The 19,015-nt window shown below is 40.6% G+C and overlaps 1 long non-coding RNA gene across 1 annotated transcript in view; it reads right to left on the bottom strand.

The window, feature by feature from the left end:
* The window catches only part of LOC132405395 (uncharacterized), a 28,782-nt gene extending 10,095 nt beyond the window's left edge, over positions 1-18,687 (bottom strand). The window contains exons 1-3 of the long non-coding RNA XR_009515853.1: positions 18,525-18,687; positions 7,065-7,106; positions 3,584-3,752 (exon numbers count right to left, since the gene is read on the bottom strand). This is a non-coding gene — a long non-coding RNA (uncharacterized LOC132405395). The remainder of the gene's footprint in view (positions 1-3,583; positions 3,753-7,064; positions 7,107-18,524) is intronic.
* Positions 18,688-19,015: the final 328 nt, after the last annotated feature.

Below are 19,015 nucleotides of genomic sequence, written 5' to 3'. Positions count from 1 at the left end.
ACTCTAGCTGTGCACAGAGGAACTCTTTCACATTCTCCCTCTGTACTGGACAAGCAAGGTTTTGGAAATAAGATCTGAAACTCAATCTCACTTTCCTGCAACTTAAAACCAAGAGGTCCAATTAGTTAAGAGGTTCTGCAGATGCTAGAAATCTGGAGCAACACACACAAAATGCTGGAGGAACCCAGTAGGTCAGTCAGCATCTATGCGGGGGAATGATGAAAAGTCTCGGCCCAAAATGCCAACTGTTTCTTCCCTCCTATAGATGCTGCATGGCTTGCTGTGTTAATCCAGCATTTTTGTGTGTGAGGTCCCATTACTTGTCTTGAAGTTCTGATGATGAGATGTCCTGACAAGTGGCTTCGATAGTCTGCTTGAGGAACCATTGCTGGGAGAATGATTTCACACCCAAATGCAATCTTTGTACAGAATAATCTCCACCTCACTAAACCAAAACCACACTATCATGATATGGTCAACCTTTTTATGGTTCTGTTGTGTCTTACGTAGAATCAGGGGGAGATTAGATCTCCCCATTAGTTCTAGTTCACAAGTGATGAATGATTTACACCAATGTTGCCAGGACTTGAAAGAATGAGTTATAGGGAGATGTTATATAGGCTAAGATTTTTTTTTCCCTTGCAAAGTCAGAGACTAAGAAGTGATCTTATCGAGGTGTATGAAATTTTAAGGCGCACAGATAGAATGAATGCATGCAGTCTTTTTGCTGGAGTAGGGAAGTCAATAATGAGAGAGCACAGAAGTCAAATAACGTGAGGGCAAACCTTTTTACACAGAGTATGTGCATATAGAACAAGCTGCCAGAGAAAGCAGTTGAAGCTGGTACTATAGCAACTTTTGAAAGACAGTTGGACATTTGGAAAGGAAAGGTTGAGAAGGATTTGGGACAAACACTGGTGAATAGGACTAGCAGATAGGCACCTTGGTCAGCATGGACTAGATATTGGCCTGTTTCCATGGCGCATGACTCGAATACTCTAAGTTACTGATTGTGATTTTCCATTTGACAATGGATATTCCTTGGCTAGTGACAACTTTGGTCTGGCCATTTATGACAGGAAGACAGAACCACCTAGCACCAGAATGCTTTCCATGCAACCTACCATTAAAGTGAACTGCTATCCCCAAACTCGCAGGCGTTCACCTATCTCAACGATACGTTCCACATCGTTGATCAAAACAGATTTGCCAATGCAAGTGCGGCCTCCTGCAGATCACTTGCAAGCCAGTGGAAAACAGAGGGATTCATCCACAAATAAATGTTAATGAGTCTAAAGAGCAAAACATTAACTTCAGAAAAAGGAAGATGTGAGACTACACATCAGTTCTCATTGGTGGGGCAGAAGTATACTCGGCAGCTTCAGTTTCCTTACTGCTAACATCAAGGAAATAAGGCACACCAGCACTTACTCTTTCTTAGAAGTTCAAGGAGATCTGCCATGTCACCAAACACAACAACAAACTTCTACAGATGCACTGTACTATGGGCACGTAATCATGAAAAGGGCATGCCTGCAGCTCTACTTCATTAGGCGCTTTAGGAGATTTTGTATGTCACAGTGACTCTCGCAAATTTCGGTGGAGAGCATTCCGACTGGCTGCATCACAGCCTGGTGTGGAGGCTCCAATGTACAGGATCACCAGAGGCTGCAGAGAGTTGTTGAGTCAGCCAGCTCCATCACGGGCACAACCCACTCCAGCATCAAGGACAACTTCAAGAGGCAGTGCCTCGAGAAGCCATCACCCATCATTAATGACACTCAGAATCTGGGACATGCCAAATTTGCATTGCTACCATTCAGGAGTAGGTATGGGAGCCTGAAGACCCACCCTCCGTGTTTTAAGAACAGCTTTTCCCCCTCCGTAATCAGATTTCTGAACAGTCCATAAACCCATGAAAACTACCTTGTTACTTGCCTTTTGCATTACTTACTTATTTTGCTAACATAGAGACATGCACTATTGCTTCTGCCATAAAACAACTAGTTTCATGGCATACAATATATCAGTGATATTAAACCTGATTCTGATTCTGATTATAGTAACCTGACAAATGGTTTCATGGCCTTGTCTAGCAATCCCAATGGACAGGAAGGCAATAGTGGATTTAGCCTGATTCATCACGGACGCTGCTCCTCCCACCATTGAAATGAGGTGCTGCTTCAAGAAGGAAGCATCTATCATCCAAGATTGCCATTATTTGGGTCATGACCTCTTCCCGCTGCTGCTATCAGGCAGGCGGCACAGAAGCCTGAAGTTCTACACTTCCAGCTTCAGAAACAGCTAATTTCCTACAACCAATAGATTCTTGAACTGACCTGCATCACCCTGATTCTACCTCAGCAAGAGAACACTATGGAGTATCTCTTGCACAACCATGGACTTGTCTCTTTTTGTTTGCACTAATGGCTTGTTTGCAGCAATAATTTATTTTTCTATTGTCTCGTATGATTTAAGTATAATTTATGTTTTGCGCGGAGGCTCCCCTGTGGAAGACACAGAGTGGGAGCAGTGAGAGAGGTTCCCAGAGGACTCCGGTTGGAGTGTTCCATGTGTTGGCTGGATGTGCTGTATGTTCCTGTGGTGCTACTGCAAGCAGGTTTTTTATTGCATCTGTATCTCAGTATACTTGACAATAAACTTAACTTGACTCAAGGTCTACACAGATATTGTCCTCTCTATCATGTGATCTGAAACCCAGACACCTAAAAAGGTTGTTTGTTAAAACTGATTGCTTTCACATGGGCTCACAGCACACAAAAAGGCCATGGTAGTCCAAGCATCCAAATTACTATAGTGTCAAACAAGTAATGACCAAGAAAATCTTCTCCAGCAAGCTAATGCTATCGTAGGTGTGTGTCAAGAAAACCTTCAAGTCATCCTTGAAGTTTTTAAAGGTTAACTCAGTCTTGGGAAAGCCTTGGACATGACAATACCACCTGGTGAAGACTCTTTCATTCTGCATCTACAACCTGAAGAGAGAAGGAATATTGAAGCAGAACAGAGGAACATTCACAACAGTTAATCACACTACAATACGTTGCAGTTCTTGTTCAATACACCACAGATAGGTCGAAGTAAATGTTGGTCTTCACTGTCTCACACACAGATATCAAAGCACCGTTACTGTCGTGGTCACCTTCCGAACTCGGGGAAAAAACTAAACACCACACCCTTCCTTGACATGAACTCCAAATGGGGCTGTAACCAAAGCTTCTAGCCAACAATAGATCAATAATGAGTCCTGATTTAGGATCTCGGCCCGAAACGTCACCTGTTCACTCCTTTCCATGGATGCTGCCTGACCTGCTGAGTTCCTCCTGCATTTTGTGTATGTGGCTTGGATTTCCAACATCCGCAGATCCTCTCTTGTTTGTGAACAGATCAATAATCTATGCTGTACTGCCAAAGAATGAAACTGGGCTAGAAGAGGTTAAAAGGAGTTCAAAGAGTTCTGTGCTTCCTCCCCCAAAAAGAGGGGACTTGGTTTAATTCCAGCGCCATGGAACTTTTCAAATTTTATCAAAAGTCTCACTGTTTTGTCTGGGTTAAACTTACTCACATTCCCTCTGGTGCCAGGCGCTGTGTTGACCTTCTTCAGAGTAATGTCGTCAAACCAAGAATAGCTCCTTCACCACCATGGGTGCTGAGTAACAGGAGCAACCCTGAATGAAATGAATTTCAAAGCTCAGTCTTCTCCTCCTTCTGAACTCTCCACCTAATCCTCCAACCTGCAAACATGTACAGAAAATGTTGTGTCGTTATTTTTGAAGAAAGGTGTTAAACACAAATTAATTAATTTGAAGTCATCTGTAGTAATTGGTACATATTTGGAAATGAGTATGATTGTAAGTTGGGCCCTACCTACTGGATATTATGAACACCATCTCTGTCTTTAGTACAGTGTGGTGCAATAGAGCCATCTCCTTGACCCTGGGAAAGTTAAAAAGATTTAACCCTTAACTGTGCATACAACTTAAACTTCTTCTCATAGGAGGACACAGGAGTACCTGGAGAAAACCTATGCAGTCATGGGGAGATACTGAGGGCAGAGGGAATTTAGCCCAATTATATAGCTGGTAAAGCATAGTGCTAACTGCTGTGTAACTGTTCCTCTCTCATAATATGTAATGTTGTAGCATTTCCCCACCATAAAAAATGGGGAATCAGCACACTCAAAGTGCTGGATGAACTCAGCAGGTCAGGTAGTATCGACGGAAATGAATAAACAGTCAATGTTTCGGGCCAAGACCCTTCATCAGGACTTGGGGAATCAGCTTGAACAACCAATGCCATTTTGTATTTGGCACAGAGATCTGTATCCCACTAATTTCCATGGAGGGTAATGGATCTGAGAATAAGGTAAATTGAGCTTTGGCATATGTTCGTTTGTTTTTATTTAAATGTGTTTCTGTTTATTTTTTCTAATGTTAATTGTTGCAGAGTCTCTAGCTCTTGAAATATTCTTGATATCTGACACCTTTGACAGCTGAAGCTGAGATGTAACTAAGATCTTTCAATGATATTGTGATCAGGGTTCCACCTCTTCCCTGTTTATATTGCAGCACCCTCTTGTTGCCAGGCAGGACTTCACGACAATGGACAGAGTTGGCTCCTCTATAAAAGTTCCCACTGGAGCAATCCTCAGAGTGACTGCAACCATTTTTCAGCAATCAGGGAACACTCCACTGCCACCGTGGCTTCACCACCAACTCGAGGTTGTTGGACAATGATATTATGTTCATTAAGTATGAGGAAGCTGAACATGGAGCTTGATACTGTTCACATTGGTCATGAAAGCCTCGAAGAGCATTCTCCATTTTTCCTCCATAACTCAAGTAAAAGAATGTTCACACCAAGAACTTTATATCTAACAAGATTTTGTGACTAATACTCTCATGCTAGCAGTTGCAAAGACTTCCATTCACCTTTAGTCATTTGGATCCATCCACAGAGCGCCCAGTTATGCCTCCTTTAAACAATATTTAATGAGTAGGAGCTAAGAGAGTTCGAAAATATGACCATAAGACATAGGAGCAGAATTAGGTCATTAGCCCATTGAGTCTGCTCCTCCATTCAATCATGGCTGATCCTTTTTTACCCCCTCCTCAGACTCATTCTCTGGCCTTATCCCTGTATCCTTTGATGCCGTGGCCAATTGAGAACCTATGAATCTCTGCCTTAAGTACACCCAATGACCTGGTCTTCACAGCTGAATGTGGTCTCAAATTCCACAATTTCACCACCCTCTTGCTAAAAAGATTTCTCAGCAGCTCTGTTTTAGATGGACACCCTTCAATCCTGAGGCTGTGTCCTCTTGTCCTAGACTCCCCCACCATGGGAAACATCCTTTCCACATCTACCTTGTCTAGGCCTTTCAACATTCAAAAAGTTTTAATGAGTTCCCCCCCTCATCTTTCTAAATTCCAGCTAGTACAGACCAAGAGCCATCAAACGTTCCTCGTATGATCACCCTTTCATTCTGAAATCATCCTTGTGAACCTGTTCTGGACCTCGTCAATGCCAGCACATCTTTTCTAAGATGAGAGGCCCAAAACAGTTCATAATACTCAAGGCGAGGCCTCACCTGTGCCTTATAAAGCCTCAGCATCACATCCCTGCTCTTGTATTCAAGACCTCTTGAAACGAATGCTAATACTGAATTTGCCTTCCTCACCACGGACTCAGCCTGCAAGTTAATCTTTAGGGAATCCTGCACAAGAAGTTTTTGGATTTTCTCCCCATTTAGAAAATAGTCTGCAAATTTATTTATTCTACCAAAGTGCATGACCATGCATTTTCCAACATTGTGTGTCATTTGCCACTTTCTTGCCCTTTCTTCTAACCTGTCTAAGTCCTTCTGCAGTCTTCCTTTTTCCTCAACACTACCCACCCCTCCACCAATCTTCATATCATCTGCAAAGTTGGTGACAAAGCCATCTATTCCATCATCTAAGTCGTTGATATACAGCTTTAAAAAAGTGGTCCCAACACCAAGTCCTGTGGAACACCACTAGTCACTGGCAGCTAACCAGGAAAGGATCCTTTTATTCCTACTTGCTGCCTCACACTCTAGCCATTGCTGTAACCATGCCAGTAACTTTCCTGTAATACTGTGGGCCCTTAACTTGCTAAGCAGCCTCATGTGTGGCACCTTGTCAAAGGCCTTCTGAAACTCCAAATATACAACATCTACTGCATCCCCTTTATCTGTCCTACTTGTAATCTCCTCAAAGAATTCCAACAAATTCACCAGACAAGATTTTCCCTTGCTATGCTGATTTTTTCATATCTTGTCCCATGTCATCAAGTACTCCATAATCTCATCCTTAACAATTGACTCAAACATCTTCCCAATCACTGAGATCAGGTCTATAATTTTCTTTCTTACACCTTCCTCCTTCTTTAAAGAGTGGAGTGACATTTGCAATTTTCCGGTCCTCTGGCACCATGCCAGAGCCCAACGATTTTTGAAAAATCATTATTAATGCCTCCTCAATCTCTACTGCTACCTCTTTCAGAACCCTAGGATGCAGTTCATCTGGTCTGGGTGATATATATTCCTTTAGGTCTTTCAGCTTTTTGAGCACCTTCTCCCTTGTAATAGTAACTGCACTCACTTCTCTTCACTCACACTCTTCAACACTTGGCATACTGTTAGTGGAAATACCTTTTTTTAAAAAAAAAGTTAAAACTGATTTTAAACCTCTCCAAAAAACTAGGTGATCTTTGCATCCCCTCATGATTAATGACGCTGGATGTTGGAAACTTTACAGACAAGAGATAGTGGGGGATATCATCCTCTATTGCCAATATCCATTAGTTATACTGATTCACATGCAGTTGATTTCATTGAGATAAGTACAACTTCTATTCAAACAGTTTAGACACAAGTCATACAAGTGAATTCAATTATATGGTGAATTATACAAGTGAATTCAACCATAAATTTGACTTGGATTTAAAAGTAAAGTGCATGACCTATTGGACCAAAAATGTGCACACATTCTTTTTATATTTATACACATATTTCAGCAATTTACCTCTCCTCCTGCTTCTACTTCTTAGATCTTCATAGAGTGACTCTATAGCAAAAGAGACACAAAGGAAACAAATTTTGTAAATTACTGGAGACTCCGGGTCCGTCTGCTAAAGGATGGCCCAGTTATATACTTTTAAGATGATGCTTATGGAAAGTTCCCGTCACAGGGAAAATTACACACAGATCTTTAACCTTAGGATCTCTAAACCGATTTTGCTGACAAATATTCACTTAAGTCAAGTTTCCGCCACCAAATTCCCTGCTTTCATTTCTCCTTACTTGTGGTATAACCTCCGCAGGCACTGAACGCCCAATAATAACACAGTTGTTAGATGGGCCTCGGCTGAGGAACAACGTTCCATTTCTGGTTGCACAATTTAGGAAAGATGCCAATGCCTTGGAGTGGTGTAGCAGTGATCTCTCAGAATGGCACCTTTCAGAATAGGGGCTAAATTTTTTAGAGCAAAGAAGATTGAATTCAAAATTATGAGAGCTTTTCATTGAGTAAAGAGGGAGAAGATGTTTCTATTGAGATGAAAAACTAGCCAGAGGACAAAGGTTTAAGTTGAAGGGAATGTATGGAGAAATTTCCTTACAAAGCCATTTGTTGTGATCATCATTTCTGACTATAACAAATGGCTGTGTGATAAAAAAAATCTTGGAATCACAGATAGTGTTAATTGCCCGAGTTGATGGAAGCCAATTCAATAATAAAATTACCAAGAGGATTATGTATTTATTTCTAAAGGAAGATGCAGGTCCTATGCATAAACATCATGAGATTGGGCCAATCAGATAACTCCTTCCAAGAGCCATCATAGGTATAATGGGCTGAATGTGCTGTGTGTGTGTGTGTGTGTGTGTGTGTATTTAGTTTGTATGCATTAAGTGTTTCAATAAATAAATACACTTCAACAGCCATCTCAAAGTACAGGAAATTCTCCAAATCCATGCAAGCCATACCACATGCAAGCCCAGTTTTGAAATGAGAACTCTACACCAAGCCTGGCGTGACAGGAGATGTTCAGGAAGGAAAAAAAAACTTGAAGAATGTTCTCAAAACTTTCTTGCAATCCTCACCAAAACCATTCTAAATGGACAAGGAGCATTTGGGACGGTACTGAGCCTTTCATTTTGATGGTGCACAAGGAGGCCAAATGAAAACAGCAGAAAGAATGACCTATCTATCACATTCCAGCTGGCTCACTTGTAGAAGAGCCTGAAAGCCTTATCTAGGAATCTACAACCATCTCTGATTACACATGAAGCAAACCATCCTCATTCCCAAGGGAAGAACCTCAAAGGATTCTGCCCTAGCCTCCTAACTATGTTTACTTATTTTGCCCTCTTCTGCACCTCAGATTTCTTTCACCTCGTTGTTAGTGTTATCCTCATTCTGCCTGGACTCTATGGGTCACCATTCTTTCCTTAAATCTCCTCATTTTATCATCTCCCTCCCCATCTCCTCCTCAAAACTTAATTGTGCAAGCTTGTGGTGGTCTATTACAAGACATGATTGGATGTCAAATTTTAACTGATCCTGTTTTGATAAATTCCTTGGATATTTGTACTATATTAATGGTGCTACATAAATGATGTTGCTGTGAACATAATTTGACCTTCAACTTGCTAGTAGTTTTACAAAACATAAAAGGCTGGCTCAGTGCCCAAACTTCAGTGTACTTGAGGTCTCTTACTTATTAAATTCAGCCCATGATTTTAATGTATTTTACATAATGAAATTCTTTTCAAATAAATAGCAATGTGAACAACAGGATAATTTTATAATTGCACTGGTCAAAAACCAGACATTGCATTAAAATTCTCTCCGTAACAACATAATTGATAAATTCTCACGGAAGGAATTAGATAGTCATCAATCTCCCAATGGTGTAAAATGTTATAAATCACTCATACTTTACACCCACACTCATGCATGTTCATGGACACACACATATGATTTACTCTTGCCCACATACACACACACATATACATGAACATAGCTGCACATACACAAATATGCATAATTCATACAGAGTGATGCATACATGTCCATGCATCCTGTCACATGCCTGTATTTCAAGTTTTTTCTCCCTTCCTGCAATGGTTTTAACACACATTCATCAAGAACTCCAGATGTTAGCGGCACCTAGTGGCTGATTATAGTTACTTCAATAGATATGCAAAGCCATCTTATTAAAGGTGATTAACGAAACAGCGTAAAGCTTGGGATAAAGTTACTACACTTGCTTTGTCCACGGACCACACAGGAAGTTTCACATAATTTATCGAATATATTAAATTTCTTAAAGGGATTTTCTTGAGAAAAAGTTTTTCTATTAATCAAAACTTTAGAACATTAATAAAAACTTACAGTAACTTTCAAACCTCAGCTGATAGATGGGCTACTGAACTTCTCTTACCTCACAGTTGATAACATTGTCTGGTGATGATTGGAACGGGTATGATTGCTTTACCAGACTGTGACTGTCCTAATGCAAGCCCCCAGATGTTAAAAATACTTTGGACTTGTTCTCCAATAGGGTCAGTCTCTCCCTCCACCACACCCCCTGCCAACCTTTAGTTAGTACAGTTCTCAGAAACTGCAATCATTCTTCTTATTATAATCTATTAGTCACAAAGTAACTGAAAGATTAAAAATAATGTGCTTAATTTATAACATTTCTTTCAGGATTTCAGGATATTTTGAATACGGTGCAACAAGTAAAGCACTTATGAAATGGAGGCACCCTTCTAATGTATGAAAAGCAGCATCTGTTGCAAGGACGAGGCTGAGGACAAACCCAAGTGCAGGACACAGGCACAGAGGCAGAGTCAGGAGGCGTTAGCACCATCGTGAACAGGGAACTGGTATCCAGGAGAGTCTTTACACTGAGGTTTACGTAGAGTATCCAGGAAATGATGCAGAGCATACAACTGACTGTCCTAAGGAAACAGGGTTTACTCACACTAGAGTCAACCAACAAACTGGCAAAGCAGGGCTGTAACGCCCGAGTTCTATCCTGTGTTCGTTAACGGGAACCGGGTGCGCGGTAATTAATGGGACTAGTAATCATGGGGAATCAGCCGACAGGAATTAAGGCACAATCAATGAGATAGTGGCAAGATGGGGAATTGCTCTTTGGGACCATGACAGCATCCAGTATGGAAATACTGAAGTACAGCAACAGAAATGTGATACAGGCAGGACCAACTGTTAGTAATTTTGGTTAAGAGATGGATATTGAATAGATTACCTGTTAAGCTCTTCAAAATGTATGTTTGATATCTGTAGTGTATTCACTAATCCAGTAATATTTAAGAAATATTGTAAATATATTGTTTGATTCAGAATCCTTTGTTTACCTGATACATTGTGGGGTATGAATAGGAAGTACGCTACCACGTCATATAAGAATGCCTTTCTAAAGAAAAGGAAATAACATCCAAGTAGAGCTGTATCTTGACTCCTGTGCTTTTCTTTGGATTAGTTTCTGGACTTAACAAAACATAGAGGCAACAAGGAAATTTTAAAGCAAACCCTGGCTGACTACTTGCCTGTGAAGCATTGTGTGTTTTCCTTCAGGTGGGGAGAGAGACGCACGAGTTAAAAAAAAAGCACAGCATGTTTTCTCTTTGGTGGGAGAAAAGATGATTGGATTTTTTTTTAAGTAAGAAAATCGACAAAATAAACAAGCATGATAATAATAAATAAAAATTAAGGCATTAATCAGCTGGCTACATTGGAAAGATAGACACATTCAATTTTACAACAGAGAGCTGGATGATGTATATTGAACAAATTCAGCAGTATTTTGAAGAAAATGAAATAGCTGATGAAAAAAGAGTTTCAGTATTGCTGAGTGCATTGGGTGGTAAAGGATACAGTTTGCTTAGAGATTTAACTGCTCCAACCAAACCAGCCAAAATGAGCTTTGCTGATATTCTTAATGTAATGCAGAAACATTTAGAACTGAAACTGTTATTCATTGCAGAACCCTTTTGGTTTCATAAGTGGATTCAAAAGGAAGGGGCATCCATTTCAGCTTACGTGGCTGAATTGATGAAATTGTCTGAGAATTGTCAGTTCAGTGATGGCTTAATGATGCACTGAGAGATCAGTTAATTCATGGTATCTGCATTCAAAAATGTCTGCAAACTGAAGCACAGCTCACATTGAAAAGAGCATTTTTAATCGCTGTAACAGTGGAAACAGCAGCCACAGACGGAATTGAGTTGCAGTCAGGAATGAAAGTGAGTGTGAACAGAACTGCAGCATCTAAACAGAAGCCTGCCTGACTGAACTAACTGTGTTACTGTTGTGGCAGTGTCAGCGTATATTGTGTACTGAACCAGCTGAGCAGTATGGAACAACAAATACCAATACAACAACTACCCAGACCAATACAGGTTTAAAGGCAAAACTTCCAGAAAATGCACCAAAGTAGGACACATACAAAAAGCATGCTGGCAGATTAAAAATAAACACACTGCACGGGGAAGAGATAAAGATAAAAAGTCAAGATGCAATTTCAAAAAGAGCACTAATCTGCCTGATGTTGATAAAAAAAATCTGATAATGGTGAGAGTGATACAGGGCTGAGTAGCCTTGCGATTTACAGTGTAAAAACTTATGAGACAAGAAATATGGTTTACAGAAGAAATGAACAGCAAATTAATTTAAATGGAATTGGGCGCTGGCTCAGTTGTTTCAATCACTCCACAGCATGAGTTTGAATGGCATTTCAAAGATACCGAACTGAAGCTTGCAGGTAACCGACTAAGAACTTATACTGGAGAAAAGATAACTCCTTGGGAATCACATTCTTAATGTGAAATACCATAACAACAAGCCACATTGAGCTTGTATGTGGTAAATAAAACAGGTGGACCAGCATTATAGGGCCATGATTGGCTGAGACAACTACAATTTGATTGGAGATCTATCTGCCATTTACATCCCCTACAGTCAATTGAAAGCACATTAAGAAAGGTACTGGATGAGACCACAACAGTGTTCAAGGATGGCATTGGAAAAATCAAACAAATCAAGGATAAAATAGTGTTAAATTAAAATGCCGCACCCAAGTTTTTCAAAGCCCATCAGGTTCCTTATACCATCCATGATAAATTAGTCAGTGAGCTAGATGGCATGGAGGCTGAAGGAACTCTTTCCAAGGTTAAATGCAGCCCATGGACGATGCCAGTGGTCCCAGAAGCCAAGAGAATGTGTCTGTTAGTATCAGTGGTGACTTTAAGGTCACCTTCAATCTGGTACTGAAAGTAAATCAATACCCTATGCCTGGATAGACAACCTCCTTGCACACATATCTGGAGGAACCCCTCCGGCAAAGTGGACTTAGCTGAGGCCTCCATACAGATGGAGATGGAAGAAGAGTCCAAAGTGTTTCTCACCATAAACACTCACAAAAGGGTTTATCGCTATAATAGGCTTGTTTCTGGTGTAGTTCTGCACCTGCTCTCAGGCAGAAAGCTCTGGACCAGGTGCTGCAGGGCTGCCCAGGCACTCACTGTTGCCAGGATGATGTCATTGTTAACAAAGAACATCTCCAAAATCTCAAGGGAGTGTTAAAAAGATTGGGAAACATGGGTTCAGAGAACGGCGCAGAAAATATGAATTCTTTAAACCAAGCCTCAGTTGCTGTGATCACACCATTGACAGACAAATATTACACACGTGTGCTGAAAAAAATCTAAGCATTGGTGGATGCCCCAAGGTCAAAAAATGTGTCACAGTTGTGGTCCTTTTTAGGATTTGTCAAGTACTGTAACAGGTTCCTGCCAAACCCGGCTCCGTGCCTCATCCCTTGAACTCATCACTACAGAACAGGAAGAAACGGCAATGGACAAAGCAGCGGGAGGTGACTTTTAAAAAGGCAAAGGGAGTGGAGACATCAGACACTGGTCTCACACATTATGATCTACCTCATCCAGTGAAGCTAGCCTGTGATTTCTTATGGTTTAGGTTCAGTCATGCCACATGTTATGAGTGATGGAAGTGAATACCCCATAGCTTTTGCATTGCGTTCCTTATCCGCTGCAGAGATAAATGACGTAAAGATTGACAAAGAGTCCTTCAGTCTGGTTGGGGGTGAAAAATGTTTCAACCAACACTTGGATGAGGGAGAGTTTACCCTCTTTACTGATCAGAAACCATTTTCAATCCACAGATGTATGTTCCACTAACAGCAGCAGCACAAATACAGAGATGGGCTCTGTTTCTTGGAGGACACAGTTACAAGATCGAATTCTTGCTGATAACTTTTCATAGAAGTGCTGATGCACTATCTCATTTACCCTTGGAAAAGGAAATACCTGAAAAATTTACGAGTTTCTCTAGTACGGCAGACATTATCCAAAGAGAAACCAGAAATTACCCCAAACTGTCTCAGCTCTACTTGGCAACTTAAAATGGCTGGAATGTGCAGCAGAAGTTCCAGTTCCCTCATTTTTATCAGCACCATGATGGACTTAACCTTGACAGTAATGGCCTTATGCAGGGATTGAGAGTTGTTGGATCATCCAAGCTGAGAGCTGAAGTGTTGGAGGAGCTACATGCTGGTCATCTAGGCATGATCAAAGTTAAAACGTAGGTCTGGGGTAGATCAGCAGATTGGGCAGCACTGTTTGAGATCCCAACATGTCCAGAAGATGCAAGAATGGTGCCTCTCCATCCCTGGGAATGCCCTGGCAGAAGATTCAGTGGAGTTTCTGGAGTAACAAAACATAACAATATCAAACTACACAAATAGATGCTGCCTCAGTTTAATATCTCTTCTGAATGTATTTCTCCTTTCATTCCCCCTGTGAAACCCTGGAGAGTCAATGTGTATCTTACAGTCAAATCACTTACAGTGTGCTACTGAGCCTTGCTCCAAACCAACTCAGATGTGAGCCACGAGTCAGACTAATATCAATGAAGTAAACTAATGCCATCAGTTCTTTTACCTGTTTACTGCAGTTCCTTGGTCGGCAGGGTGGAGATACATCTCTACCAAAGGAGGTGTATGGAGCTCTTTACCTCCACTAACCTGCAGGTCACCCTTGGGCAAGGTGTAGCACCTGCTTAGCCCCCAGATCATGTTCATGTGAAGCCATGGGAGCAGGTGGTGGATGGTCATCTGAGCAGCTGGTGCATATCATAAGTTGTGGTTATGTGACCACTGACGCCAGGCAGACAATCTCTGAAGAGTATTGATAATGGCTGGGGCCACCCTTCTTGTAAAGATACTGCCCAGAAGAAAGCAATGGCAAATCACTTCTGTAGAAAAAGACCATGATCGTTCACGTCACACGATATGGCACATAATGATGATGATGACTGCTGTTCCTTTTCTATTGCTGAACTAGTTTTCAATCCAATTAACTAACTTGTAGCTAATTTTGTAATCTTCAATCTATTTTATATATACTTATTGAGAAAACCACTGAATCAGATTTCTGAATGAATATTTATGGACACATCACAGGTGTGCAAACAAAACAGATCTAATGTGCAGCAGGAAGTGTACATCATCTCTTGTTTTCTTCTGCAGTTACCTTACAAAACTTTAAATAACCTAATACATCAGAAATAGAAAAGGGACGTCCCATCTTTTTTATTGCCTTCAATTCCACACTGTGAATTATGGTGAGACCATCAGACTTCATTGTCATAATGGAACAAATTGAGTAGCAACTTCAAACATCTGGAGATATGCAGCTGAACATGAAACTGGGTGTGGGCTCATACAATTGTGTCAGTGAAATTTTAACAAAGTCAAACTGCCTCCCAGTTTCTAAAAGTTCACTTTTGTCACTTGGACTTCCATTCCTTCAACTTCTAATTATTGGTGAAACTTTCTTTCAATCTCTGGTTTAATTTTTTGTATACTTAAACCATATAACATATAACCATATAACAATCACAGCATGGAAACAGGCCATCTCGACCCTTCTAGTCCATGCCAACTCACCTAGTCCCACTGGCCCGCACAGCCCATAAACCCTCCACTCCTTTCCTATCCATATACCTATCCAATTTTACTTTAAATGACAATACCGAATCTGCCTGTACCACTTCTACTGGAAGCTCATTCCACAATCTTTCTTTTAATTCCTGTCTTTCCTCCCTTTTATTTCAATGCCAGAACACAATTTCACATTGAATTAAAAGTTCTAATTTATGATTTGGCTGAATTGCTGTCAAGATTGCACAGACCCAGAAACCCCTTAATAATGCTGAAAAATGTGGTGGCCTTGACTGGTTTAATGATGCCCATTTCCCCAACACTTGAGAAAAATTCAACCCTTAATTTTCATTATCATGGAAATATCGTTCAGACATAAACCTTCCCTTGCTTTTATCAATCGTAGTTCAATGTCCAATAGTCATTACCAGCATTACTTTCAATCTCCTGGTATGAGAGTGTCAGTTCATGCTTACACACATGAACTGGTTGATCTTTGGACCAGTTGAAGGACCAATGAATGGACCAAACTTAATCTTTTTGCCATCCTACTTAATAGCTCTCTGGTGCCTCACTATTTCTTCTACTGACTCTTTACTCTTATGACTGGGGCTTCCCTGGACTGAAACTCCTGCCACTTCCACCTGCCTGTCACCTTGGAAGGTTGCGGTGACTCTCCTACGCAAAGAACATGCCTCCTGTGGAAACTGTTGTTTACTAGCACTCTCTCAGGACCTGGGAATTCCTTTATCTACCATGGCAGTATCCATTCTTGAACCAGCAAAACTCTCCAATGGCTGGAGGTTGCTGCTTGTGTTTTGCACATGTCCCATTATGGACTGGATCTGATCTTGCAACAGATGAACACAATACTAGGCATTGAAACTGACTTTGAGCAGCTTTACACCAACAGCTTTGATCTGTCAATCTAATGTCAGAAGGTGGAGATTGTTTGGGACTTATAAAATTATTGTCAGCATTACACTGTTCTGGTGTCAGTAGATTCTGAGAAAGAAATTTCAAGGCTGCACTAGTTCATCCTTCAAAACTTACCCTATCAACACTTCGAATATTCATTCACTTCACCACCAATACAGAATATATAAATTACAAAGTACATTTATTATCAAAGTATGTATGCAGTATACAACCCTGAGGTGCATCTTCCTGAAGATAGCCATGAAACAAAGAAGCACCATGGAACCCATTCAAAGACAGTATCTAACACTCAATATGCCAAAAAACCAAATTACACAAACGGCAAGAAAATGAGCGAATAACATACAGAATATGAAACATCAAACCGCAGAGTCTTTGCTAAGTGCATGCAGTTACCCACCTAGAATGCCCTGACAGCAACTCCCAAATCTTACAGTTCTATTGCCATATTTGACACCTTCCTAGCTTGGAAATAGATCGCCTGTTCATTACGATTGCCTGGAACTCACTGCCCTACGGGGCTCTGAAAGTATCTTCATCAGAAAGATTGAAGAGATTCAAGAAACTTTTCAGGGATGGAAAATGAATGCTAGTCTTGCCCAAGAAATTTAATTTTTAAAAAGCCACAGGTAGCCTGTTGTAGGTGCTGTGTTCTCAAGTAAACAAATTGCTTGTCAAAAATCTTTAAGATGTCCCTTGGTAAATTTTCCTTCACTGTTGACGTCAAAATCTAAACCTACAATTTCCCTGGTGTCTTTAAACTTGTTACCAGTATTGTGAGAACACCTTCTAAATGTAAAGTGCACGTTTAAAGGCCATTTCATCCTCTTCAAGGAGATGGAGAGTAATTGTATGCATGTACTGTATTAGAACCAGAACTTGGCCATTCAGCTCTTCAATAAGCACGTGGTGCACCTGATTTAATCTCAGCTCTTGTCTATCCATGGTGACCTCTCATTCCCTTGCTTATCCGAAATCAGTCTACTTCAGCATTAAAGTATTCGAAGACTCCATTTCCACTGCTCTCTGAGGAACATAGTTAAATATTTTTCAAGTAAAAATGTCTTTATCTTAAAAGGGAAATGCCTTACTTTTAAACAGTGACACTAATTCCAGATTCTCTCCACATCTACCTGGTCAGAATCCTTCAGAAGCATGTAAGTTTCATTCAAGTTCTCTTTCATTTTTCTAAACTCCAGCAAGCTACAATCCTGGCTTATTGAATCCTTCCTCCTAACACAGCACATGCATTCCAAGTATCAGGTTAGTGAACTGTTTTCAGTGTATTAACATCCTACTTTAAGTAAGGAGATCAATGTACTCCAGATGAGTTCTCACAAATGTCCAATAAAATTGCCGCATGAGCTTCCTGCCACTGAATACCTTAAGCAGCAGAAAAAGGCATTGCCTTACCTTTTTTAATTACTTGCTGTACACGCACACTAGCCTTTTCAGAATCATGCATAAGAAAATGCACACCCTTTTGCATCTCAGAGATCTGCTATCTCTCACCATAATGTACTGTTTTACCATTGATCATGCCAAACTGGACACTTTCACATTATTTCACATATTGCTGTCTTATCTAGAGTTGCTAAGCCCTTGTGCTTTCTGCTTAATCTTGTCAAGTTTATTTTAACTGCCATGGGTTTTCTGCGCACTGTGACTATTTAAAGGGGACTCCTAATTAGTGCTTATCGCGGAGTCCTCGTGTTTCGAGAATGATTTAATATGCAATGTCGCTCGATTGAGCTACCAATGTACTATTGGAATTCCTATGAATAAACTCCGGTTTCTGTCTCTGCTTAGGAGTCTGTCATTCTTCTGCACCTGGGTTCAGTCATTGCCAGTGATCAGGGTAACATATATTCCTTTTCAACACACACAGAATCCTGGAGGAACCCAGGCAGGTACGAAGGTAAAGGGCTGGAGAGAAAGGAATCTGATAGAAGAGGAGAGTGAACCAGAGGAGAAAGGGGAGGAGAAGGGGCACCGGGGGAGGTGATAGGCAAGTGAGAAGAGGTAAGAGGCCCGAGTGGGGAAATGCTCCTTTTGCCAGATTTGTACATACTCACTTTATCCTTCTGTAGTCTCCTTGTAACCTGATTGTTACATTCAATTGAAAATTCCTTTCCCTCCACAGATACTGCTCAACCTGCTGAGTTCCCCAACAGATTATTCAGTGCATCTATTCACAACTTTCTTTCTTATCTTTATGGCATTGAAAAAGTCAGCAACCACACCTCTGATCCTTACATCCAATTATAAAAAGCTGAGCCTTCAACACTAACCTCTGTGGAACACCAGTCATTTACATCTTACAAAAGAGTCGTCCAGCCAATTCTCCACACACTAATATATTATTCCTTCACCGTGTACTTCTCTTGCCTCCAAATCACCTTTGACTTGGTGTCTTACAAGGCATTTTCTGGATCTCTCAATGTTGTATGTCAATTAGTTCCCCTTATCCATAGCAAACGTTACATCTTTTTAGAACTTCAATAGAGTGGTGAAACACAATTTCCCTTTCACAAAACCAAGTTGATGATTACCTTGATTTTTCTAATTGTTCTGCAATAACATCTTGAAGAACAGCTTTCTGCATTTTCTCCTTTGATGGATGTTAAAGGAATGGGCTTGTAGTTTACTGAATCCTGTCTCCTTCCCTTTTTGAATAAAGAAGTTGTATTTGCTGTTTTCCAATGCAATGGGACCTTCCCCAAATCTAGAGAACTTCAGAAATTTAATCAAACATTGAAATCATGTAGTAGTTAGACATCACACCAAGTGGTATTACACTTAGCGTTAAGGAATACGGTGTTGGGAAACGTACGATAATGCATTTTGGTAGAAGGAACAATAGTGTGGACTATTATCTAAATGGGGAGAGGATTCAGACATCAGAGGTGTAGAGGCACTGAGAAGTCCTCGTGACAGAGTCCCAGAAGGTTCATTTACAGTTTGAGTCTGTGGTAAAGAAGCAAATGCAATGTTGGCATTTATTTCAAGGGGAATAGAATATAAAAGCAAGGAGATAAAGCTA

Source organism: Hypanus sabinus, chromosome 2 (genome assembly GCF_030144855.1).
Source record: "Hypanus sabinus isolate sHypSab1 chromosome 2, sHypSab1.hap1, whole genome shotgun sequence".
Taxonomy (NCBI): domain Eukaryota; kingdom Metazoa; phylum Chordata; class Chondrichthyes; order Myliobatiformes; family Dasyatidae; genus Hypanus; species Hypanus sabinus.
The sequence above is the reverse complement of the archived record's forward strand: the minus strand, read 5'-3'. Positions and strand labels throughout refer to the sequence as shown.